We start from the raw sequence: 26,751 nt of genomic DNA, 5'->3' as shown, positions 1-26,751 counted from the left end.
CATCTACTTTATAACTTCTAACAATTCATTGGTGCTTCTATCACAGTAACAATATATTTTCCAACAATGCTATCGATAGTTCTCATTTTTGTTTCTTTTGTCATTTTTATGGGATTTGGAGAATGTGAGCTCCATCTGTCATTGGATTAAATGTCTAAACTTCTACATTTGATTACCATACAAGCATAATGTTAAAAATTTACTTGCAGTAAGCATACTTACACATTAAAAATGAGCAGTTTTTTCATTGATATAACTTAATGACAGCACTGAAATTACAGTGTTTATTAATTACAGATAATCACAATTTTTAGACATCATTATTGAGTATCATACTCAGTAATAAATACATCCTGCTGCTTTTATAGTTAATGAATAAAATGAAATAAATTGAAGTTATTAACTATAATGTACTAGGTAATTATTTGTTTAATTTCACAGCGGAACATACCAAATCAAAGTAGAATGCAATTCAGAAATACTTTATACTATAACATTGACTTTTTACCTCAGATTTTTCCTTTTGGGGGGGTTTAATGAAAGCTAATATGAAATACATAATTTAAAAATTGTTCAGGTTGTATTTCATTTTGAGAGTCCAAAGACTTATACTGCTATCTAGTGGCTATATTGAGTAATTTAAAATTATTAGCTATATAATTCTCTCCTACTCAAAATGCATAATACTATAGCATTGCCATTACATCTTTGAAAAATTATAGAGTCGACTTATTGTTAGTCTCCTAAACACCAATTCTAAAATTGCACTGTGCATGCTTATAGACAACAAGGTAAGAATTCTTGCATTGTGAATGCAGTATGCTTTATGAATAAACATGTGTTATTTTGGTAGTAAATAACATGTTTCAGAGGGGGAATGCTGAACAAAGAAATTTTCAGACAAACACTAGAGCAACATTTAAATAATGATTCACTAGATACTATAATAAAAAATAAAACATTGCTTCTTCTGAATATGTAATAGATTCCCCTTGATTTAGAAAAATTTCAAGGATTTTCATTCATTTTTTTTTTAATCCAGATATTTTTAGTGGCAATACAAACTGGGTTAAATTTTAATTCAAGATCTCTACAGGGCACATATGATCAAATAAATCTCAAGGTAATCTTTTCAGCTTATTATTAATATACTGAGAATTTATATTATAAAGGACAGTTGGGATTTAAAACTTAATTTACAGTTAAGGAAAAGAAGGAAAGTTACCATTTTCCTGATGTGCTAAACAGAGGTTAAATAAAAACTGAAAAAATGTAGTGCTTAATTGAGCTTGTCTTTTTTAATGGCAGTATTATGTCAACACCACTGGAAAAAATCCCTATCTAAAAGAACTGTTGGTGAGGAAAACAGTATATTCCCCAAATGTTAAAATGTGTCATGCTTATAGTTACACATAAACATTAAAATGTGTCATGCCTATGGTTATTATGTTGAATGCCTCATGGAATTTTCCTTAAAGTCAATCAGTGATGTTTTTGGGTTTTTTTGTGTTTTTTTGGTCTTTTTTTGTCTTTTTGAGGGCTGCACCCACAGCATATGGAGGTTCCCAGGTTAGGAGTCAAGTCAGAGCTGTAGCTGCCAGCCTATACCACAGCCACAGCAACACAGGATCCAAGTTGCATCTGCAACCTACACCACAACTCACGGCAATGCCAATCCTTAACCCACTGAGTGAGGCCAGGGGTGGAACCCGCCACCTCATGGTTCCTGTCGGATTCGTTTTCGCTGTGCCACGATGGGAACTCCAAATCAGTTGTTTTAAATAAAAATTATGATTTGGAATTTTTATACTTTCATGCTTGCAAATCATTAAGGCATTATTCCTTGACATTATTCAACAATAAGGAAATTGTACAGTGTACCTCAAAGGATTCTCTTTTAATTTTCTTTAGAGCAGGTATCATGCCTGTGTGGTGAAAAGCTTCATGATGCTATTACTAATTGAATTACTCTGAAGGTGCTGGAATACATCCCAAGTCAAGTAATCAAGTACATCATCAAACATAATGATATCAGAATAACTATCCCCAAACCATAGCATTCCAGGCTAAAGGCTAACTGAAACTGTTTACTAAAATCTTGTGGAAAATATTTGTTGGGCCATTAAGAGCAGATTTTGACAGATTGTGTGCTAATATGAAATGCCGGCATGTGGTTACTTCAATTAAAGATTCATCGATTCTACCTTACCCTTTGTGAACATCATATTTATAGGGAAAGTATTCATGAGCACAAAATGATGCATTCTGAGGCAGGTTTATAATGACTTGCTGTGTTATATTATTTTTATTCACACATGAATTAATAAATTACCTTTGGTAAAAAATGATTAAAGAAGACAATTTATGTGATACAAACAAACTTTACCACTTCATGGACCAGAACTTTGGGAGAACCAGATAAGGGGGTGAAAGGCAAGAAGCCTTTATAGAATGAAAAATAAAGACTAAAGAAGAGACAAATAGAAAACATCTGCTTTGTTGGAGCCATGAAGTTCACCATGTTTAAAGTGACCTGGCTTGGCATTTGGGTTGATTGACTATACTGCATTTCTGGTCAGGAGGAGTATTTGCAGGAACACAAAATTATCTAAGTTTTGGTTTTGCTGATGTGGCACCCCAGGAAAGATCTTGGTCATATAGAATTATTTCAACAGTTTCCCTTTTTTGATGATCCTCTTGGCCATTCAAGAGGTTTGATCAAAAACATTGGTCTTGGGATTCCCTTGTGGCACAGTGAGTTAAGGATCCAGCATTGTTACTGCAGCAGCTCAGGTCACTGCTGTGGCATGGGATGGATCCCTGGCCAGGGAACTCCCACATGCCCAGAGGCGGCCAAAAAAAAAAAAAAAAAGTCAGTCTTAGTGTGACTCTTCATTACTGTTACCATTGCCTTTTGGGGTCTCAATGTACCATCCACAGAAGGTAATGTCATACTCCTATTCTTGGAGCTGATTACATTCTTCTGTTCTCTTGTGTCATTCCATTCAGACAGAGACCATCTGTAAGTTGATCAATGACTGCCTACATGCATTTAGAACTTTTGAGAGAAAGCAATATATTGAGGAGACAATAATTATTAGCAACACAACAATGCCCATGGTTTGGGAAGTACTCCTGAGCCAGAGTCCCCATGATCTAAATCAGGTAGAATCAAATAAGTCAAGAAATGATCCCAAAGAAAAGGATACTTCTTTAAGTCAGTTGGCCTGTTTATCTATTTTGTGTAACTGAATCTCCATTTCCCCATAATTATTTTTCCAGCGAACTTCTTCCACAGAAACTGAGGCATTGGAAGTTGGGGAGAAGTTTATCACAGGCAGAAAGAATTATAGGATCACCAACATTTTAGCAAATCCAACGGTCAGTCCTTTGCCTGGCTTGAGGTATGTGAACAATGACATTATCTTTTCAGGCCAGGGCAAGGAAAAAGATGGAGAAAAGAATAATAAAGACCTTCACAGTATAAGAATTAAGAAAAGGATAGTCAAGAATGTATGTATAGGTATGACTGGGTCAGTTTGCTCTTCAGCAGAAATTGACACAACATTATAAATCAACTATACTTTAAAAAAAATAAAAATAAAATAAGAAAAGGATGGTCAAAGGGAAGGAGGAATGTAAAGAAACATTCTTGATCCTCTTGTTCTGATGTCTTGGAAAGAAGCAGTCTACCTAGATATTGGCTTTGTCTCTTCCTAGTCAGTTTGATTTTGAGATCTTCAACGGTTTTACAGAATCAGATATCAGGTGGAGCTTTCTTCAGCTGTAGAATATGCACCAGAGGCTTGACACCCTCTAAGTCGATTGCAGTGTCAGTGGTCAAGAGTACTTGGTAGGGTCCTTTCCATGAATCTCACTTTTCCAAGAGAATCAGAGTGAAGTAATTGTCTTCGAATGACAAAAGATTTTAAAATAACAATTGGTAAACATCTGCTGAGAGTTTATTATAATGGAATTGCCAAGGAAATGTGCTTCTTTCTATAACACAACATTTTAAGATGATAACTGGAATTATGACTGATTATACTAGGACATAACAAAATTTTAGCAATTTTATATAATTACTGAAAAACTTTAAAATATGATCTAAGAAGGTTAAACATCGCTTCTTACTCGACAGTGCTTCCTGTGTAATTTAACATATCACATAAATCTAATTAGTTTAACATCTCTCTTTTACATGGCGAGAGACAAATCCTTTGATATTTTGCAGGGGCTCTCTGAGGGATCTCAAAATGACTTTGAGATCACAAAAACTCCATTTAGAACTTGATTCGAGGAAGTAGCCAAAATGACAAAAGGCTTATCTGGTTAATAGGATCACAGCTCATTATAATACTTTATTTAGCTAAAGTGACATTAAAAGATTTTTTTAAAATACAGAACTATGTTGTTAACATAGCTGTGAACAAATTTAGTTCTTTTAATATGGAGAAGACCGCGTTTTCTTAAATAATCAAAGACCTGATAAAGGCAACATGAAAAACAGTAAATTATTTTGGTAAGACACAAAAATCCTGTCCAGGAAGATTACTTAAAAGGTAAAGAAAAGCCTTTGTTTATAATTTCTTTTTAAAAGCAGACCAATAATAAAAGTAAACTTTGTTCTGTAACAGAGAGCAAACCAAATTCTAATTTTGCTCCCAGTGTATTTTTGATATTAAAACACTGTTTTCAAACTTAAATAAATCCATTCCAATCTCAGCCAGCTTGTCTACATGTAAAATTCCTTTCCCAAGACTTCCTTTCCACGAAATTTTTACAACTTGTATTTCTATTCAGATTTTGTTGTGTGTTTTTTCCTTCTTTCTCATTCTGGGACAATCAATCATTTCACTTTAGGATAAAATTGCTTTTTTTTCCCCTTACCAAACAAAGTCACTCCTTATCAAAAAATACAGTCTGGAGTTCCCGTCGTGGCACAGTGGTTAACGAATCCGACAAGGAACCATGAGCTTGTGGGTTCGGTCCCTGCCCTTGCTCAGTGGGTTAAGGATCCGGCGTTGCCTTGAGCTGTGGTGTAGGTTGCAGACGCGGCTCGGATCCCGCGTTGCTGTGGCTCTGGCGTAGGCCGGTGGCTACAGCTCCGATTAAATCCCTAGCCTGGGAACCTCCATATGCCGTGGGAGTGGCCCAAAGAAATAGCAAAAAGACAAAAAAAAAAAAAAAAAAAAAAAATACAGTCTACTTTCTTTATCTATTTTTCATACACAGTTGTTTTCTTTCACCCTTATTATTTTGAGTAGTTTTAATTACATATATTATTTAAAATTCTAATCCTAAGGACCCTGAATTCCTAGTGAAAACTAAAAGGTAAGCAGTTGTGAGCTGGCATATTTATATGTTGATGAAAAATTAATCAGTTGATCTAAGAAAGAAATGGAGAATTTTATTTGCCAAATTTGAGGATATTAACCCTGGAAGAGCATCTCAGAAAGTTCTAAGAACTATTCTACTTGTTAGATGTCAAGGCAGAGTTATATAAGTTTTTTGAGACAGAGATCAAGAAGAATGTTATTTTTTAAGGAGTTGTCCTGTAGATGCTAGGAGAATGTTACCCTTTATGGCTGACCCTGTATTTCTGCCAAGGAGGGAGTTTCAGTCAATGCATAACGCAGATGCATGATGCAGAGTAGAGGGGACAGAGGAGGACAAAGGGCAGAGGAAAAAAATTTGTTTAAATTTTTCTTGTCTTGCCATAAAATATGAATTTTCTTTCACAGTGCATTTCAAAATTTCTAGCAGTGTATTTTTCCTCATAATAAATTTTCAATGTGATACAAAACATGTTTACAATCAAACTCAGATATCTTTAATTCCTCTGTAAAAGGAAACCCCAAATGGATAAACCTATGATTTGTAATTAATGTTTCAGTATTTTATCTTGCTTGGGAATGATATAGATATTCAATCAATATCTGTCATTTAACTTATCTCAGTATAACTTTAAAGTTTCAAGTTAACAAAAACGTTTTAGAAACAGGTTTTGAGTAGACATTTCATTGTAGACTAAAAAAAAATGCACAACATGGAGTTTCCTGGTGGAGCAGTAGGTTAAGGATCCAGCATTGTGACTGCTATGGCTCAGCTCACGGCTATGGCACAGATTCTCTCCCTGGCCCTGGAATTTCTGCATGCCATGAATGTGGCCAAAAAATAATCAAAAATTTTTAATTTTTTAAAAATATTTTTTTCTTTTTTCCTTTTTAGGGCTGCACCTGCAGTATATGGAAGTTCCCTGGGCTAGGAGTCAAATTGGAGCTACAGCTGCCAACCTACAACATAGCAGCCATGACAATAACAGATCTGAGTCAACTGCAACCTACCCCACAGCTTAAGGCAATTCCAGATCCTTAACCCACTGATAAAGGCCAGGGATCTTCGCGGATACTAGTTGGATTCTTAACCTGCTGAGCCACAAAGGAAAGTCTTTAAAAAATTTTTAAATACACAATATAAAATTATGAGTTGTTTTATTTCAGGCAAAATGAGGGCTATAGCCAGGGGGCAGCATTTCAGATAGCTCTGAGAAACCACTCCAAAGAGGTAGAAGGGGAAAGTCAGGGTATATGTGATTTTGGTGAAGGGAGAGGTGCAACTGAGCACACATTTTGCTGAAAGCTGTGCTTGTCTTTTGAAGGTTTCTGACAGTCACAAGGAGCAGATGTCACTGTGAAGGATTTTAGTGCTTTTCTAGATACAAGGAGATACAAAAATTGGGCCCATAAAATCTGAAAATATCTGACTGCCTAAAGATTTGTTCTGCTAGTTTTCCCAGAGCACAGAGTGCCTCACTCTTGATTTCCACCCTGAGCTCTTTTAGGAGTGTTGAAGGTCAGCAGCTGCAGTGGCTCAGGATTCATTCCTTGTAGAGGTGGATGGAAAGTGCCAATCTCCAGTTGGCATCATAAAGCATAATTATTGCTGAAAAGTTTATTTGTAAACTTTTACTTGCGTCTATTTAATTTGCTTGTTCATGTCATGGTCCAAGCCTGGGTTAGAAAAAGAATTTCCAGACTCTTAGTGAGGGGAAGAGAAAGAAGAATTTATTGAGGTAAGAAATGCTGCTAGTGCAGAGGATAACTTTCTGCTAATCAGGAAGAGCCAGCTCCAGTGGTAGTTATCTGCTTGTTTATAGAGCCAGAGAGTAAGGGAAAGGGTGGTGGGGCTTTGCTGAAGTCTGAAACTTTCCTCATCCCTGATAAGAGCCTGCTTGGGTAAGCCATCTCTGTATTGAGAGAAAGAAAGCTTTGAGGCTACTTCTTTATTGGGAGGGAGCCAGGCTTGTTATGAGTGTCAGCTCTAGGTTTTATATGTCAGCTTCAGGTTTTGTATTTGAGCTGATAGGCTGTGGCTTGAGTTCCACATTTCATACAATTCTGTTTAAAGCATTAATGAAAATTTCTGGGACATTAAATAGCTAATCATCATCTTAAGTTGTCTTTCTTGCTGACAAATTCTGTAGCAGAGATAACATGAGCTTATAGTTGACGTTAAATAAATATAGATAGAGTAAAAGTGTTATATTTAATACTTATAGCTCTAAAGACAGGCTTTTTTAAATTAAAACAACAAACTTAAACTAGCTTTTATTTACTGAATAGGGCTCTTTACAAATACCATCCAAAGTTAGAAAAAAAATCACACATTTATAACATACATATGTGCATAGACATACATAAACATACAGACACAAAAAGAGCGTTTATCTTAAAACTTTTTGCCATGAGACAGGTATAATAACGTAAAACTCATTAGTTTATTTTTTAAAACTTGAATCCAAATTGTGTTTCTGGCAGATGGAATAAGTTAAGGTTACTTGCTCAGATGGCTTAAGCTCTTTTTTTTCTTTTCTTTCTTTTTTTTTTTTTGTTTTTTTTGTTTTTTTGTTTTTTAGGGATGCACCTGTGGCATATGGAGGTTCCCAGGCTAGGGGTCTAATCAGAGCGACAGCTGCTGGCCTACACCACAGCCACAGCAATGCCAGATCCTTAATCCACTGAGCAAGACCAGGGGTCAAACCTGCAACCTCAGATTCATTCCTAGTCAGATTCATTTCCACTGCACCACTACAGGAATTCCAGGCTTAAACTTTTTACTAATTTTTATGGAGAAGACTTTTAGGATTTTTCATTTGCCTAGTTTCCAAATAGACTTTTCCCCTCTTTTTTTTCTCTCTTCTGGTAAGAGTTACTTTCCTGAAGTTTGCATTTCAAAGAGATAACCCTCATTTACTATGAAAGACCAGGTATAATATTTACATCTCCAAGGCACAGAGAAAGAATGCAAGCTCCTCCAGAAGGACTTTTGTTTCCTAAGGCTAGAATTTGTACAATACCTACAGGCCTTTTGGAATGAATATGGGAGGCTTGGGGATTAGTAAAAAGGCTAAAGTGGATTTTGTTTTTGTTTTTTTATTTTTAATTTTGTTTTGTTTTATAATGATTTTTATTTTTTTTTCCATAAGTGGATTTTGAATTGCTTATGAATCAGCTCTCTGGTCCTATAAAGACAAGAACAGCTGTGTCTTATTTCTCAAAGAATTGGATTGTAACCTGAATGATTCCAAGACTCTGATCCATCCATCCAACTACATTATTTATAATTTGCTTCTTTCCATTAGGAGCTTAAACTAAGATAGAAATAAAGATTCCTATGTTCTAGATTGAGCCCTTTGTCTTTGGAAAGGTCTTCTTTCCCTCTGGATGCATAGTTTTATTGAGCTTAGGGGGAAAGTCCTTAAAAAAATTTCTCTCAGGCTCTGAATATCAGCTTCCAATTTTACCAACTTCTGACCATATACCTACTTAAAAAAAAAAAAAAAAAAGAAGTCCTTTCAGGGTGGTGACCTAGCCTGATAACCTAGCCAGTTAAAGATCTGGCATTGTCACTGCTGTCTGTCACTCAGGGCTGATGTCCTGGCCCTGGAACTTCTGAAGCCATGGTGTGTCAAAAAAATAAAAATACAAATACAAAAAAAAAAAAAAAAAAAAATACTTTCAAATGCCTTGAAATAGATTTCAGCTATTACAAAGAGTAAGCTTTCCTGGCAGTACTAAATGGTCTCATGGACATAACAGGCAATACAAAAGAGGGCGCAAAAGATTCTATTCCTCAAGATCCAGAGCCAAGAAGCCAAAAGAAAGTCTTAGCCAGTTCCCCCAAGAATTTGCTTTGCTACCACAAGCAAATTCATGTGACCAACCCTCAGAAGGCCAGGCAATACTGAAACACCTGAGTTTAGAGGCGAGAAGATTGATGCAGGACCATACAAAGAGATGAGACTGTAACTCATGCCCTTGTCAACTAAAAAATATACAACCTGAAAGTTGAGGGTTAAGTTTTATTTGGGGTGAAATTTACATTTTGTATTTGAGAATTTGTATAAGTGCTTAATTTCCTTTGAGCCAATTAAGTAGAGCTCACTTAACAAATTATTTTTGATAATGCCATCCAAAAGTTAAGATGTATATAATGCATATACAAACACATAGGCAGACACAACCAGAAATCTCATAAATTCATTTTCTAAGGTTAGTCTTGAGTTAGATATCACAGGTAAGACTCACTGGTTTAAAATAACAGTTGGAATAAGTTTTTGTAAAAAAAACTTCTTGTAGCTCCAGTGGCGCAATGGTTAGTGTGTGGTACTTATAAAAATACTTCTTTTCCCATTTTATCTGTTTTTAAGTCTCAGGAGTTAGAGATGGTCTGGATAAGAAGCATTCCTGAGAGCTCTGGTCTCAAGGCTCAGGGACAGGAAACAAGTTCTCCTAGTGGGATTTTTTTCCCTCAGGTTAACATTTTGGGAGGACTTTTTAAAAATTTGTTTCAATAATTGCATATCTAATGAGAGTCCATTTTGGCTATTTTCAGGGCATTTTTTTTTTAAATACCCAATTAACTAGGTACTTGTAAACCTGGCTGAGGTGTTTGTTGGAAGCTGGCTTTCTGACACCCCTCATTTTTTGCTTGAGAGATTTTAAGCTGAATCTGTCAGAGATAAGGTCTACTAGTGACACTGTGTGGTGAGCCAGTGTGCTTCTTGAGAGCTTAACTCCTCTAGGTTTTACCAAGAGTTTTTGTAGCCTCCTCTTAACTTGTCTCGGGTCTCCCAGTGGCATATAGGACACCATGGGTGCTTAGATCACTGAATGGCCAGTTCTTATTTGTGTCCCTAGTTGAGCAGGTTTTAATTGAGTGAGTTTCCCTATGGGACCATTGCACGGTGTGAGGACTCAGCTTCCACCACCCCATTAAATTTCTCAGTCACCTGAGAAAACCATAACGGGCTGGAGGGAGTCTTGTCCCTTTTCCTTGGAGCAAAGGCTCTCATGTAATACTTTCACCTTTATCCCAACAATGCAGCTGAATTGAGGAAAAGCATCAGGTCAGCCTCTTACCCAAACCTTCAGCACAGACCACTGAGTCTCTTTCAACTGAGCCAAACCACAATATCTTTCAGCTGAGCTCCCATTGTCTCCACTGGTGGGGAATATATTTCCTAGTATTTTTCAGTCAAACTCCCCCCCTCCAGCATCTCTACTGAGGTGGTTAACCAAGCCCCTCAGTGCCTCCACTGACAGGGTATAGTCCTTGGTATCTCTCAACTGAGCCTCCCCCCAGCATCTCCACTGAGAAGGTATTCCCTGCCCTCATTATTCCCCACTGAGAGGGTATTCCCTGGCCAGCTTCCCCCAGCTTCTCTGCTAAGGGGGTATTCTCCCTGGTATCTTTCAACCAGGCCCCCCTTAGTCTCTTTCACCTGAGGAGGCAGGTACCTGTTACACACCATGAAATGAAACTCAGGATCATCAACCAATGCCAGAGGACCAAGATCCAGGAGGAACTCACCTAAATTTGTCTGGACATCTCGAGGAGATGGATGGCACAAGGGGCCTCTGCTGGTACCAAGGCTCCATTCATTGTAGAGTTCAGGTGAAGGAGAGAAGTCTTCTCTGGGTCCCTTGTGTGGTCGCCATAACTTTTCACTAAAAAAATACACAACCTGAAAGTTAAGAGTTAAGTTTTATTTACAGTGAAATTAGGACTTAAGCCCAGGAGACAGAATCTCAGGTAGCCCTGAGAAACTACTCTGAGGTGGTGAGGGAGGAGCTAGGATATATAGGAGTTAGTATTTGCAGCAAAGGGCAGGGAGCAGGAACAAAACAGGTCTGGGCTCCCTGAAATCATTCCTTTGATATGCACCTCCACTATCAGGGCCAGTATCCTGAGTTTTCACAGCCTGCAGGACTCACAGCTTTCACTCGTGGAGGTGACTCCATTTACAGATGACCATGACATTCTTCATCCTTAACTACAGACCTGGCTGAAAGACCACCCAAGGATAAAAAGGGAGAATATCAGGATATGACAAAGGTGAGGGGGAGGTGCATGCAGCACACACACATTTTACAAAAGTTTGTTGCTGATCTTCTGAAGGTTACTACCAGTCACAAGGAGCAAACATCACCATGAAGGATTTTAGCATTTTTCTACATAGGTGGAGATGCAAGAATTGGGCACATAAAATCTTCTCCTAAAAATATCTGACTATCTGAAGGCCTGTTCTTCCAGTTTTCCCAGAGCACAGAGTGCCTCACTCTTGGTCTCCACCCTGAGACTCAAGGGGTGATGTGGGTTGGTAGCCTCAGTGGCTCATGTTTTATTTTACTCTATGTAGCAAGTGCCAAACTGCAGTTCACACCCTGGGTTTTAAACCCAGAACTCAGTGAAGGGCTTCAGTAAAGCTATTTTAAAAGCCAGATGAGGTTGGGTTGGGGGTTGGGGGCATGTCACAAGGTGTGTGATCAGCTGGAGCACAACTCTCTGATTGGCTGATGGTGAGGTAACTGGGTGGTGTCACACAGAGGTTAACATAGTTCTCAGGTGGCTATCAGATGAGAGTGCTGAACCCTAACCACTCGATGTAGGTCCCCAGAACTTTGTTCCTTTGGAGAAAGAATTCAGCAAAGATATGAAGGGTAATGAAACAAATGTTTATTTAAAGAGAGTATAGAGAGAAGATAGGTGCAGAGAAAACACAGGCAGGATAGGATGGGGGTGGGGGGAGAAAGAAAGAGCAAGAGAGGAAGAGAGAGCAACGCATGCTTTGGAGGTCCTTTAAATCACTCCTATGGGTGCTATAGGCTTCCTCTGGCCAATCATCCTGCTTCATCTGGCTTTGGCCTGATCAGGGCCCTGTCCTCAGGATGGGTTTTTTGATGTGGTCTGGGCCACTGGGGCGGCCTCCATTTTGTGGGTTCCAATATACTGATTTAACACTGCCTTTCTCAACCAGGCTCTGCAGAGCTCCACCAGAGCTGATGGTAAGAATTCTCTCCCTGCACTGGCTTCTGCCACTTTTCCCATTTTCCTATCTGTAGGCCTCCAAGCAGGTGGGATTTAGGGTAGAGAGTGTTGCCCTGGTATCTACCAGTATTTGGCAAGGTTTGCCATTAATTTTTGGATTCTTCTTGGCTGTTTAGGGGAATATCTGAAAGCAGTTTATTGGAGAATGCTTCAGAGACCATCAATCCTGGGAGGGGCCTTATTTTGAGAGCAGACGTGGGGGCCTTTCAGTTCATGGGAGAGAATTCAACAAAATCTTTGAGCACAATCTTTCTTTCCAGAGTCCCAGTTGACTGCAAATGAGATGCCAATTCCTGGGCCAGGGTTTTGCTGATGGGCCTCTAGGAGTGTGCAGTGGGGGAGGCCCAGGTGTTTTAGGTTTCAGGTCTTGGAGCTGCTGCAGTTGTCAAGCCACTTACTTGGAGGACTTTTGTTTATAGTCTTTTGCTCTCTGAGGGTGGAAAGGCAGTTCAGATAGAGGAGTAAGTAGTAGACTGTGAGCACTCAGGTGAAGGAGGATGGAAGGGAATAGTAGCATTGCCAAAACAGCCTCTGTCCACCAGTACCACATAGAAACATGGAGACAAGAGCTTGGGTGAAGGAGGAACAAAAATAGTCTTTATTGCTTGCCAGGCAAAGGAGGCCACAGCAGGCTAATGCCTTAAAGACTGTGCCCTCCTTTGGGGAAGAATTATAGTCTTCCCCAGGGAGTTTTATAGTCTAAAAGGAAAAAAAAATAGGGTTTCAGATAAGAATCAGGATTGGGGCAAACATGCATTTTTCTTCTTTGGGAGAATTTTAGTCATAAAAGCTGGCATCAGGAAATCTCAGCATGATCCAGGTGGTAGTCTTCTGGATTGTGGCCTGGAATAATAATACTTGCAAAAAGGCCAAATTGATCAGAGAGCAGAACAAACTAGGAAAGTTCCTGAAAAACATCATGTGCTAATAATCTTTAATCCACAGGCAATTGTGCTCAGGGTACCTAATCCTTAGCTTACAAGTGATTCTGTTCAGGGTGCAATCCAATGAGGGAGAAACACAGGGGGAGCTCCAAGCTGTTCAATTCTAAAATATTCATTTGTAAAAGAAGCATAAGAAATATAACTTTTTTCTTAGGTGCATAACATGCCTACATAATTATGTGTATCCCTTGGGAGGGAACCAGGATCCTGCTCCAAGGCTATGCTGTTGTTGCTTGACTGTTCCTCTCTTATTTTTACATCCCCTTCCTTCCCTGATCAGCAACTATCTGAACCTGCCACTTGAAACTCAGGGAAGCTCATAGAGTCTCATGGAGTAGGGTCATGACAGTCTTAGAATCTTTTGTTTTAGATACCGCTTGTGTCTTTAATTTTTCATTAGCCTTTTGCAGTGAATCTTTTAATGAAGCTATTTTGGAATGTTAAAGCTTTTCTCAGAGGCTTCTGCCTGCCAATTAACATAGGTACCCCTGTTAATGTTTGTTGATGTGAAAACAAATCAACACTTGCTTTTAAATGCACTTCTTAAATGAACAATTTGTCTAAATGAAACATTCTCCATAACGGCCATCATAATTCTAGGTTGTCTTTATAAGATTTTACCATTTTTGTAAGTATCTGTAGCTTCTGGGACCACATAAAATGGCATGCTTAATTCTTTGAAACTAAAGGACCCCATTCCTTTAGCTAAGCCTTGGATCTCTAAGCCATATGAATGCCCAAAGGGGATGTGCCTCTGGGTTGGGGGATTTGGGGTGTTTTACATGGAAATTTTCTTGAGGTTGGTGAGTGACCTTGCGTCAACCTAGCCCTTTCCATAACCAACTTAGCCCAGCAAAGTGGTCTTAGATTTGGGTGGCCAGTGTGCTAACAGCTTGTAAGTACTTGACTTGTGTCATGCCAACAATTTTGCAGCTTTGGCTTCAGAGATTCCCACTAGCAATAGCCCTGTTACTTCTTTTTTCTTTCACAAAAAGGTTTCTTTATAGGGACAGTGGCCCTGATGACTTTTAGTAGTCTGACTTGTACCTACCTAGGTTTTGATGGCCGAAACAGTCTGAAATTCTTGTTTTAATTTGTTTTCCCAAGGTGCCCAATAATTTATTCTGTGAATTTACCTCAAAGCTCTTTGAGCCCTCTATTAGCTACCACCTTTTGGGTATTTCCATTATAATAATCCCAGGCCTCTCTGAGAACTTTAATAAACCTTGGGACTTTCTTGGGATCTCAGAACCTTTCTGAGGACTTTAACAAACCTTGGAACCTTTCCAGAAAAGTAAGGAGAACCCTACCTACCTTTGAGGATAAGGGAGTGATTACTCATGGAAATCTCCGTATGAAACACCATTCCTTGGATCAGATAATTGATCAGAATATTACCATTATACTTTTTTGTTTTCAAAATCTTGGAGGTACAATTTGTAAATGTTTCTTTCATAGGATAGTCAACTTCTTCACCTCATGCTAATGTTATAAAATTTCAGTAATACCATTGCTATTACAATTATTATAAAATATATATGAAGATTTTAATGGATGATTAGAGTTTTTCAAGTGAAAAATAAAGTATATCAGATATATGTATAATCATGTTTTATTTATAATTCTCACTTGATAATTGTGAGGGATGACATTGACTTCCAATATTGAGGCTTATGATGTTATGAGCAAAAGTATGTCAAATATTTTTTGTCATGTGTCATTCTCCTTTATCTATTAGTACTTTGTCAATCATAATATGGTAATAACACCAAGGTCATTGTTACTATTCTTTATCAAGCTTATATTTATAATGTTTTTTCTCATTGCTCAATTACTGCAAATAAATCCTAAACTTACAGTTTCCCTAATATATCAGCAGCCTATTATCACAGATGAGGACGCTTAGCTAATAAAATTATGACTTGCTTATTCATCTCAACAAATATTATGCCTACATTGCAAGGAATGAACTTGTTGGAAAAATACTTCATATACTAAGGCTTTTATATTTAAAATTTTATTTTTGAAGTTCACATATTTAAAACCACTTCTTAAAATAATAAATAGGATAGCTCTCTTCTTCAATTATTTTAAAATGTTTATTATTATCCAATAATTTTTTTTTCTTTAAAGAAGCAAAGCAAAGCAAAATAAGACAGCCAGTATTTCTAGATACCTTAGTTGGGAGTGAGGGGAAGGTGATTCAAAGCAGAATACCTGACACATGCTTATATTTTTAAAAAAGTGCTTGGAGGCAAAGGAAATTTACATTCTAATCCTCTTGCATATGATCACCCCATGTCACCCTTCTAGTTATTATTCTCATGCTCAGCTCCACTCAAACCACAGATCTTTAAAATGTAGTACTCTGTGCATGTTGGTTGACAGTGACCCAATAAAACTAGACATTCACACCAAAGGCTGTGTTAACTCAGCAGAAATGAACACTTAACACATCATTAAGTCAACCATCAAGGCCACCTGTTTTCTCTGCTTCACTGCTGCCCAACATGCCAGGCAAATACTGAAGTGCTTCTGGGGAAAGAGCACATGACAGAAGCAGCAGAGCAATCATCAAAGAGCAGATAAGAGCTTTAGATGGTGGTTGCTATGTTGCAAAAGCAGTTGGCTGCTTTTAATGTTCTCAGATTCTGTTTGAGAGCAAGGTTCAAAAAAAAAAATGTATGCATAAGGATGGGCCAATGAATAGAAAGTAAATATTCAGATGCATCTTTCCTTTTCTTTTGTGTCCAAAAATGCTCTGTTAGTGTTTTCTCTCTGATCAAGTGGGACTTAGATATAAATTCCCAACAAACTGAATTTTGTGTATTAGTCATTGTGTGTGAAAATATATAGGATGGTTTTTTTCCCTATCATCCTACAACATAAGGTAAATAGTACTTTGATAAATGTAACAGGGAAATTAATAATTACTGTGTTAAGTTACCTCCCTGCCACTAACCTAAGGTCTATGATTTGACTTACTAGATGTTCCCCAAATCATTTTTTATTTTACAAATTAGGAAGTTAAGTTTCAAAGATAATTAAGTTTATCTGAATTGCCACAACTCATAAGAATAGAGTTTTGAAATAAGTTCTGATATTATTCCCTAAAGCAATTAAAGTAACTCACCACCCCTTTATCTCTATTTAAAATATGTTATTTAATCTGATAGCTAGGGATCAAGTTGCTTTGTCTGCCAAGATCACATGTGAAATATCTAAAAATATATCTGATTTGAAATTAAGCTTGGATGATTTCATCATTCAGTAGCAATGTCACATCTCATACAATTCACCCATCTAGATTACTAGTCAATGGTGTTTACTATGTTCATAGCATTGTTCAACCATCACCACAATCAATTTTAAAATATTTTGATCACTCCAGAACCCCACAAAACCTTGTATCCTTTTGCAGTCACCCCATTATTGCCCAAAACTCCCTAACCCAGTTCTAGATTACCAGTAATCTATGTTCAGTCTCCATAAATTTGCCTCTCCCGGACGTTTCATAAAAATGGAATTTTAAAATATGGGGTCTTTTGTGGCTGACTTCTTTCACTTAATGTTTTCAAGGTTTATTCATGCTGTTGCATGAATCAGAATTTCATTTCTCTTTATTGCTGAATAAGTTATTCCATTGTATGGATATGCCATTTTTGTTTTCCATTCATCAGTTAATGGACATTTGGGTTGTTTTCACTCTGGCAGGTGTGAAGAGTCCTGATAAGAATGTTCATATACAAGTATTTTTTTATTTTTTATTTTTGTCATTTTAGGGCCACATCCCCAGCATATGGAGGTTCCCAGGCTGGGAGTCAAATTGGAGCTGTAGCTACCAGCCTACACCCCAGTCACAGCAACACAAGATCCGAGCTGAGTCTGTGACCTACAGCACAGCTCACAACAATGCTGGATCCTTAACCCACTGAGTAAGGCCAGGGATCGAACCTGCATTCTCATAGATACTAGTCAGATTTATTTCTGCTGAGCTATGATGGGAACTCCTACAAGTATTTATTTAAATACCTGTTTTAGTTTCTCTTGAGTATACAGTTAGAAGTAGAATTGCTGGGTCATGAACTCTAAGTTTAACTTTTTTTTGGGGGGGGGTCTTTTTGCCATTTCTTGGGCTATTCCTGTGGCATATGGAGGTTCCCAGGCTAGGGGTCGCATTGGAGATGTAGCCGCCGGCCTATGCCACAGCCACAGCAACGCGGGATCCGAGCCACGTCTGCAGCCTACACCACAGCTCACAGCACTGTCAGATCCTTAACCCACTGAGCAAGGCCAGGGATCAAACCTGCAACCTCATGGTTCCTAGTCGGATTCATTAACCACTGTGCCACGACGGGAACTCCAAGTTTAACTTTTTGAAGAACTGCCAGACCATTTTCTTCCAGAGCAGTTGAGCTCTTCTTTGAGTCCTATTTCTAGTCATGTGAGTGTTGTCCTCTTTTTTCTTGGTCAGTCTAGCTAAAGGTTGATCAGTTTTGTTATTTTTTTTCTGATGAATCAACTTTTGGTTTTGTCAATTTTTTTTCTCTATTGTTTTTTATTCTCTATTGCATTAATTTATGTGCTTATTCTTTTTTTTTTTCTTGCTTTGAGCTAGTTTGTGTCTAAAAGTAGAAAGTCAGTAAGTATTTCTATTGTTTGATTGCATGACTACCTTTCCACAGTCTGGATTCAACCTTCTAGGAATCAGGAGCCATAATTATTTAACTTTGTCTCAATTGCCTAATATAGTTTTAGGTCCAAACTACTACTAAAAATATGGATGACATATTGAAAACACTTTGTTAAATTCTTTATGGAATTAAGAAGAAAATAAGGGCCAATCAAGACCAAAACCTAAATTAAAGTAAGAAATTAGAGTCAGGTAAGAAACAGACCTTTTTTTTTCACCTTGAGAGTATCATCCAAGTAAAAGTAATTTGGCCTCTAGTTTCAACTCAGTCAAAGAGTGAAGCAGAACATAGTCTGAAGCAGGAAGTCTAACAGGGTACCCAAGGCTGATTAGCAAAATGTATATAAACCTGTTTCACTAGAGTTAGAGTCAGAAAAGTACCCATTACTGAGGGGAAAACATACCATACAAGAATGTCTATAGAACATTTAAAGCATGCTAAATTAAACATACATTTGGTCATGTCAACATATTGGCCAACCCATGAGGACAAATGAGAGAATGATGATCACTAAATTCATGGTAAAATTTCTTCCAAGCAGAAAGAGAAGGGGGTGGGATCAGATAGGGACACATGGAGGCTTTAAGGAATATGGTAAAAATTGGGGGTTGGTGGATGCAAAATATGACATTTAGACTGGATAAGCAATGAGATCCTACTGTTCATCACAGGGAACTATACATAGTCCCTTGGGATAGAACATGATGGGAAATAGTGTGAGAAAAATAATGTGTATGGCTTGGTCACTTTGCTGTACCGCAGAAATTGACAACACTGTAAATTGACTATACTGTAATAAAAATAAAAATTTTAAAAATGTCTCACAAATTGGATCATGGGATACAGGTATTCATCATAACTTTATTCTTTACATCTTATACATTTTAAACATATTCTTTGATATGTGTACAATACTTGATTCTAAGAATTTAAAAAAATATATAAATTGAAGGAAAATCATAGATTGTTTTTCAAATAAAATAAAACCCAGAGAGGGTGAATGACTAGCTCAAGGCCAATCAGCTTGTTAATCAAGTCAGAACTAAGTTACATTTTCTTAAATAATTAACTATAAAGCTTTTTAAGAGCCATTTTCAAAAGAGCATAAGAACACTAGAAAAACAATTTAAAATATCAATAATTGGCCATAATCTGCTTAAGTTTTTAAATCAATTATCATTCTTCTTCAATCTCCTAAAAAATATGGCTACAATAATTTGCACTAAAATTTTTCCACTGTGGCTCATTTGCTGCAGATTGGTAACCCCAGGTTTTACTTTTCCTATGGGAAAAAAAAAGCACTCTTGAAAAAGATGTACTCTACTGTCCTATATTGTCAAAGTTTGTAGGTAACTTTTAGTATTAGAAAAATAGTATCAGAAATCCATAGTAAATGTAATCCCTTTGTGTGGTTAAAACAAGTAGGCACATCTACAAGTATGAGTATGTACCTATACTTATTTTTTTCTTTGTAAGAAGTCACAAGAATCTGGTAGATTTCATGGTATTTTGCCATATTTTTGAAGTGGTTTCAGTCATCAGTGGAAGCTTAAAGAAATAAGTCATGGGCAAACTGAGAGGAAGCTGATTTTGTTATCGTTTAGATCAGTGGTTCTCAAAGTGGGTTCCTGGAACATCATTGTCACCTGGGAACCTGTTAAAAATGCAAATTCAACAGTGTTTCTGATGCAGAGTATAAGAATCACTGGTCTTATATTTGGCCAAGGTTGAGAACTACTGACTCTAGAGCAGAATCTGCAACCCTGTGATACATGAGAGAAATTTTAACAAATGCTGATGTCCACCTGCCTTGGTAGCATTTCTTATCAAAAGTTTGTTTTTAACTTCTCAAAACTAAGCTGAAAAGGAAAGAAGGTTGAGTTTAAAGGAAAACTTTTCATTGTACTTAATATATGCAAAAGGGGCAAAGGCATGGTGAATATGTAGTGCTCTCCTATGTCTATTGATCAATTAATAGAGATATCCATAATTAGCTCTCTGTTCAGGTGGGAAATAAACATGTTGGAAGCCAAGCTGGAGAAGAAGCAGATGAAAAAAGGCTTAAACTGAGGGATGTTGCCTGGGAGAACCTATCCTGGGAGCAGAGCCGGGGGGGTGTGTCCTGGAGAATTGATAACACTCAACACTGAAACTCTTGAACTGGGAAGAAGCCCTCCAATGAAAGATGGTATTTGTGAAAAGGGAAAGGTGAAAAGAGTAATAGCACTATTTAAAAGATAAGGACTGTATGTCTTTAAAATTCATAAAGTACTTGATTTTATTTTGGAAACATTTTGTTTCTTAATCATCATAAACCACAAATGCTATGTGTAGCATAGGCATATACAAGGTCATATAGGGATGTCACTGCTGGAGAAGTAAGGTTTTGGGGGCTCCACCTTGAGCCACATTAATATTAAGCAATTTCATGAGATTTATGTAAAAGAATCTAAGAGCCAATTTGTTAATCTAAGACTGACATGTTCTCAAAGAGGACCAGATTTTTTTTTTCATGCAATAAGATCAAAGTGTTTTATTAACTATAGGCCCGGTACATGAGAAATCAAAGGATAATTAGAAGTTTCCTTAAGGAATATGGATTCTGATAATTCAAATATCTAAAACATCAAGCCACATCTCACAATAATGGTGATTTTGCTAATGATATTGAACTACCCCATCATTTGTTTACCCTGTATTTTCTCCATATCCAAACAATTCTTATGGACTAGAGTCTGTAAGGACCATCACTAAACCATCTAATAGCTATCAAAGGAATGGTTCTCATCACTGGATACACATTAAAATCTGGGCAGATTTTTTTAAAGCGTTAATGTCCAGATTTTGCCTCCAGAGATTTTGATCAAGTTGATTTGAAATAGTTCCCAGTTGTTTGAATCCATAGTTATAGATGCAGAACCCATAGATGTGGAGGGCTGACTGTACTTGTTGTATGTGCCCAGTTTCTTATTCTAGTTTCAAATGATGAATCTATATCATGAAACAATATAGACTGCAACAGTTCTATATATATGGGGAAATACACAAAGCAGAGACAGAAATTGTATAATATGTAGGAAAAAAAATGTTTTTCAATGGAAGGCAAAATGTCTATGGCTCTCCTAATTAAGTATTACCTGATTTGATTCTATGAAAATTATTTTATAACTCTGTAAATTGCAAATAGCCGATAGCAATGCAATATTATTATTCTCTGTAGGCAGGCAAATTCTGTCTGGAAGAAGACTGTTGACCTATTCACTATAGAAGAAGCTGCTTTTACCTCCGTTTGTCAAATCATTTGACTATAAATGTGTCAGCTTTTCTGCTTTTCCCTTGAGTTGGTTGTTACTTCTCACAAGTTTCATCACTAGGTTAAATAAAATTCACACTTGTTTGTTTTTATATCTTTATAGGAAATACAAATTTATCATTCTCTAAAACTTAATGAGATTTTCTATTATTTTAATTCCTCAAAGAAGAACAGGTTTCAAGAGACATTTTTTCAAAGGAACATTTGAGCTAAGAATTTTAAACTGCACTAGTTTGATGTTGTTCAACAAAAATAATATTTTAGGAGTTCCAAACCACTGTGGTGCAGTGGGTTAAGGATCCAGTATTGCTACAGCTGTGGCGTAGGGAGCAGCTGCAACATGCATATGGCAAAATAAAATTTAGATATGGTGTGTTTACCAAAATATAACTCAAAAGTATAAATTGAATCATTCCTAGAATTATTGTATCCTAAATATGAATGTAGTAAATATCTTGTGGTTTAAATAATTCATGTTTAATATATTACTTTAAAAAAACAAGAAATTTAAGATTTTTTTCCTAAGGAAAATGTCAGTATAAACCACTAGGTGGCAAAATGGCATTTGCGATGTCAAATATCAAGAAAGCCCTGAAATCTCTGTTGTTGTAAGGTTATTGCAGTTGAAATAAAGATGTAAACTAGATTCTGATTTGTAACATAAGAAAGAAATCTTTCCTCAAATGACACTATCTGTAGTCCATATCCTCAAAGAAAAACAATCTTCACAATAAACTTTAAAAAATAGCACAAAATATTAAAAACATTGTCTTGAACCATCTATTCTAAAATTAGAGCTAAACTGAAATTTAAAATGATTTTTTACATATAACGAAAATCTCAAGTTGAAAGAAGCTTTATCACCTTGACTATCTTTTTCTTTGTACTGAAAGGGTAATTGATTTTAAAATATTATTTATCATTAATTATTTAAGCTCCTATTAAACACTTCCACTTAGAAAAAAATACACTGTCTCATGAGGCAGCATAAACATACTGTTTTCTATTTCTTTTTTATTAATTAGAGAGCTTTTATATAAAACAGAAAAATAGAAGTAACCTCCATTTACACACTATTCAACATTATAAAAAATATTTAACACTTAGTCAATTTTTAAGCAATTTTTTCTGGAAAATTATGCTTTAAATGGAATAGAACTCTGAACTCCAAAACTTTAGAGAAAAGATGACCCACAGCCTAAAATTCTAAAAGAGAAAACATTTTATGATTTTTCAAAGTAAACAAAAGGGGAGTGTTATCTAAAAGATAGCAGGACATCTTATAAACATATATCTGTAATAAGTCAACATACTTCATCTTCTCTAAATGAAAACAAAACAAAAACCCACAAACTGTAGTTTCTGTGCAATTATGAATTCCATATGGGTAAAAACTCTCAAAACCATCTGAGATTCCCAGGATCTGTATAGCAGAATTTCATTGCTAATTCCTTCCAAATGCAATAGTTTGCACCTATTAACCCCAGATTCCCAGTCCATCCCACTCCCTCCTCCTGCTCCTTGGCAACCACAAGTCTGTTCTCCATGTCCATGAGTTTGATGGAGGATAATGTGAGAAAAAGAATGTATATATGTATGTGTGACTGGGTCACTCTGCTGTATAGTAGAAAACCGACAAAACACTGCAAACCAACTATAAAGGAAAAAAATAAAAATCATTAAATAAAAAAAAGTCTGAGAAAAGTCAGAAGTAATGTAGAAAGAACGAAAGTGATAAAGCATAGGATAAAGTAAAAGTGTCTAAATCTAGCTCTATCCTGAACATTTATCTTTCTTTCATTGACATTGTATCCTAGGGGTTTGTTTTTCAATTTTTTTTTTCATTTTATTTCTTTTCATTTCATTTTTCGAAAATGTTTAATTTCTCTTCTGTGTCATATACTGTTTGACACAGCATCAGTTTAAATCTATCACTCTTCTTAAGAGGGAACTATAGGGACATTTCCACTAAACACAGGAATAAAATACGATGTCCACTGTATTAGTTATCTATTGCTTAGTAATAAACTACCACAAACTTTACAGTTTAAAACAACATACATTTATTATTGCATAGGAGTCCATGCTTGGCTTAGCTGGGTCTTCTGCTTGGGGTCTCACAAGGTTGCAGTCAAGGTGTTTTGAGCTTGGTCAATTTAATTTGTTCAAGTTGTGGCACAAATCGCAAGCTTGTGATCCCTTTTAAAAACAACGGCAGGAGTTCCCATCGTGGTGCAGTGGTTAACGAATCCGACTAGGAACCATGAGGTTGTGGGTTCGATCCCTGCCCTTGCTCAGTGGGTTAACGATCCGGCGTTGCCATGAGCTGTGGTGTAGGTCGCAGACGCGGCTCGGATCCCGCGTTGCTGTGGCTCTGGCATAGGCCAGTGGCTACAGCTCCAATTGGACCCCTAGCCTGGGAACCTCCACATGCCCATGCCACAGGAGCGGCCCAAGAAATGACAAAAAGACAAGAAAAAAAAAAAAATGGCAAAGTGGCTAACAAGATCACTGATATGGAGTTATGATTAATCTAAAAATATTACACATACAGTTCCAAATCACATTATGAACTCAACTGATGAGACAAATTTCAGCAAGATAATTAGTAAGAGATCTCTTTCTCTCCCTCACACACACACATACACACACACACACACACACAATTACCTTGCCTGCATATGTGTGCATTATATTTGTTGTTGGTATAATTCACCTCACTAAAGCACGCTGAACCCAACCTCAGTGGCTGTACTCCCGAAAATGGTACAGTTATTCTATACTTACTTTGCTGAAGATGGGGAATTAGAAATGAGGTAACTGAAAACCTTTGCTTCATACTTGCAACACTGTCCACTTTTTTTCTGCTGTGAGTCTGCTGGGATACCAAACATCAACATTAGGTGAAGGACCATCCAATCTCAGCAAAAGGCATTGATTCACTAAAACTGAACAAAATAGCTGAATTTTATTGTATAGTAACTATACCTCAATATATCTAATAAGAAAAATACTAGTTACTGGACATACACAAATACATGAAATGAATTCTTAAAAATTTAAGAACTTGGACATATTGATACTTGTTAACAGGTTACGAAGGCAAAAGTAATCAAGGATAAAGAGTAGCAAACTATCCATGTAAGTATGAATAGTTACATGTAATATCCTCTCAAAATGGTGCAGCTTTTGTTCCACCAATTTTTTCAGTATTTATTGCTGTAGAGCAATTGCTAGTTTTGTTTTGTGTCTTCGTAGACAGCCATTTGCCCCCAGGATGGATACCGTGGGATTGTAAATTCACTTCTGAAATTCTAAAACTTCACCAAGTGTATCAAGTTTGGGGATTTTGCTAACATTATTATTAATAAAACCTATAAATCTGAAATAAATACTAAAAGGTTTCTTCAACTCAGAGCAGTCATCTTCCTTCATGTCTTAGGTGGAAGCTACAACTTTGTCCACCCCATCCTTCATTGCTGTACTTCCTATAATATGGATTTCTCCTCTTCCAGGTCTGTAAGATATCTTTTCCTTACTCTTTTTAATTTCTTCATCCTTTTCCTTTAAGTTCATTGAAAATTTCTCATTCATGTTTTCTACTTTAATATCCAATATAGTGGCAATTGCGTCCACTGCACTTTTAAAAATCAATCTGGCCATTCTGGTTTTCACGTCCTGTGACATATTGGTAATGATCTCTTAGACTAGCTTCATTTCAGACCAAGATATTTGCTCTGATTCCTCATATAATTATCCTATCATGAATAAGAGTATCTTTTGCAGTGTCTGTCAATTGTTTTTGCTTTTCCTCAACTGACATCAAAAGGTCTATGCCTGCTTTTCTTTTGGATTTGTGACTGTTGGACTGGGCAGGGTCCATTTTGAATCTTCCAGGTCCATAGAAAGGGAAGAGGAAAAGTGGTCCTTTGCCACCCTTCTTAAGGAAAGAAGTAAGGAGTTCCTTGGCGGCTCAGAGGGTTAAGGATCTGGTAGTGTCGCAGTCGCATTTTCTCACAGGTAGCTGGGGCAATTGTGGTCAAATCCTTCGCAGAAATTTGAATTGAAAACACAGTGAGAAAATGAACCCATTATTACTGAGAATTAAAGCTGAAATAATGCCCTCAGGTAGATCTGGGGTCATCAGGGGTATGCTGAAGTGAGGAGAATGAAACTCTAAATGGGAATACAGTATTGAATATATGAATAAGCAAGGGTAGGAGACTGAGAAATACAGACAAAAGCTGTGTTTTCAGCATTACTCCAACCCAACATTTTTTGAAGTTTATGAAAAACTTGCGATGTTAAGGCCCAGGTCTCTATGGGGAGGGGTTGTGAGACAGACGTATTCATTAGCTAATTCTAGGTGGCCTAGATACTGTGAAATTTTTGCCCAGTGTGCTTTTGATATTTGGAATCCCATTAACCATTATTACCATTTTCAACTATTTCCCCTCATATAATTGCATTTTAGTGTATGTATTATGCTTATTAAGCCAAACATCCTTTTCCTTACACAGTTGCTATTTTTAAAATGTCGTTTGCAGTCTTCACCACTATTAAGTCATTAATTTATTAAACAAATATTTATTAAATTCTTATTATATACCAGACACAGTGTTACCTGTGGCCCTATGAGGAAAAAATTTGAGGGATTTCCAGGAGGACACTAAATCCGAGAAAGCTTGTCAAGCAAAGAATGAAATAACTTTCCCAGCTAATCTGAGCTTTTCACACCAAGGAAAGGAAGTAAAGAAAAATCCCTAGTCAAATGCCACTTCTCCAGAGAACTGAGACTTAAACAACTAGAGGAAATAAATTTTACCTCCCATGGGAGGGTGATTCAAGCAGAGGAAACAATACACACCAAGGCCCTGATACAAAAAATGAACACATTCTTGAGAGGAGAAACCAAGATCCTAGGAATTAAGGATCATGCAACAAACTAGGACTCAAATCAAAATATCTTTACTCAAAGTATGATTCTTTTCCTCAAGGAATGAAAAGGCAGGATGTAATGTGCATGAATTACATCATCTATATAAAATAGTCAACATTGTCAATAATTTCCACTGTAGGAAAACAACAACATTCTGTAGAAGATAGGAGCATAAGAAAATGGAATACCGTTAAAGTGATGTAGTGGAGGAGCATTTAGTAATGTAGGAAGTGTTAATTATATATGCAAAAAGTAGATTTACAAAGAGTATGTTGTTGCCTTTGCCTACAGGTCTGTGCTATGTAGGCTTTGGTAGTGGGGAGGGGCAGGAACCCCAGAGGGGTGTAAAAGTTGTGTGTCTGAAGGGCGATGGGCCAGTGTGTGGTATGGGAATCCTTACAGAGGGAGGAGGGCCTGCGCTGGGAGGTGGCCTGACATTGACTGTGGGAACCCAAGCACAGTCAGGAG

The 26,751-nt window shown here is 36.9% G+C and overlaps 1 long non-coding RNA gene across 3 annotated transcripts in view; it reads left to right on the top strand.

Moving 5' to 3' along the window:
* LOC100737186 (uncharacterized) overlaps positions 1-26,751 on the top strand; it is a 566,938-nt gene that overhangs the window by 493,795 nt on the left and 46,392 nt on the right. For 2 of the 3 annotated variants that reach the window (XR_014816033.1, XR_014816032.1), the window contains exon 3: positions 3,283-3,404. This is a non-coding gene — a long non-coding RNA (uncharacterized LOC100737186). Of the gene's footprint in view, positions 1-3,282; positions 3,405-24,786; positions 24,860-26,751 lie in introns of those variants that run through there. The other variant, XR_014816031.1, reaches the window with a different exon arrangement.

The sequence above is a fragment of the Sus scrofa genome, chromosome 9 (assembly GCF_054392235.1).
Source record: "Sus scrofa isolate SSC_HxYL_T2T_F1_AM1 chromosome 9, Sscrofa_HxYL_maternal_Yorkshire_Landrace_v2.0, whole genome shotgun sequence".
Lineage (NCBI taxonomy): Eukaryota > Metazoa > Chordata > Mammalia > Artiodactyla > Suidae > Sus > Sus scrofa.
The sequence above is the reverse complement of the archived record's forward strand: the minus strand, read 5'-3'. Positions and strand labels throughout refer to the sequence as shown.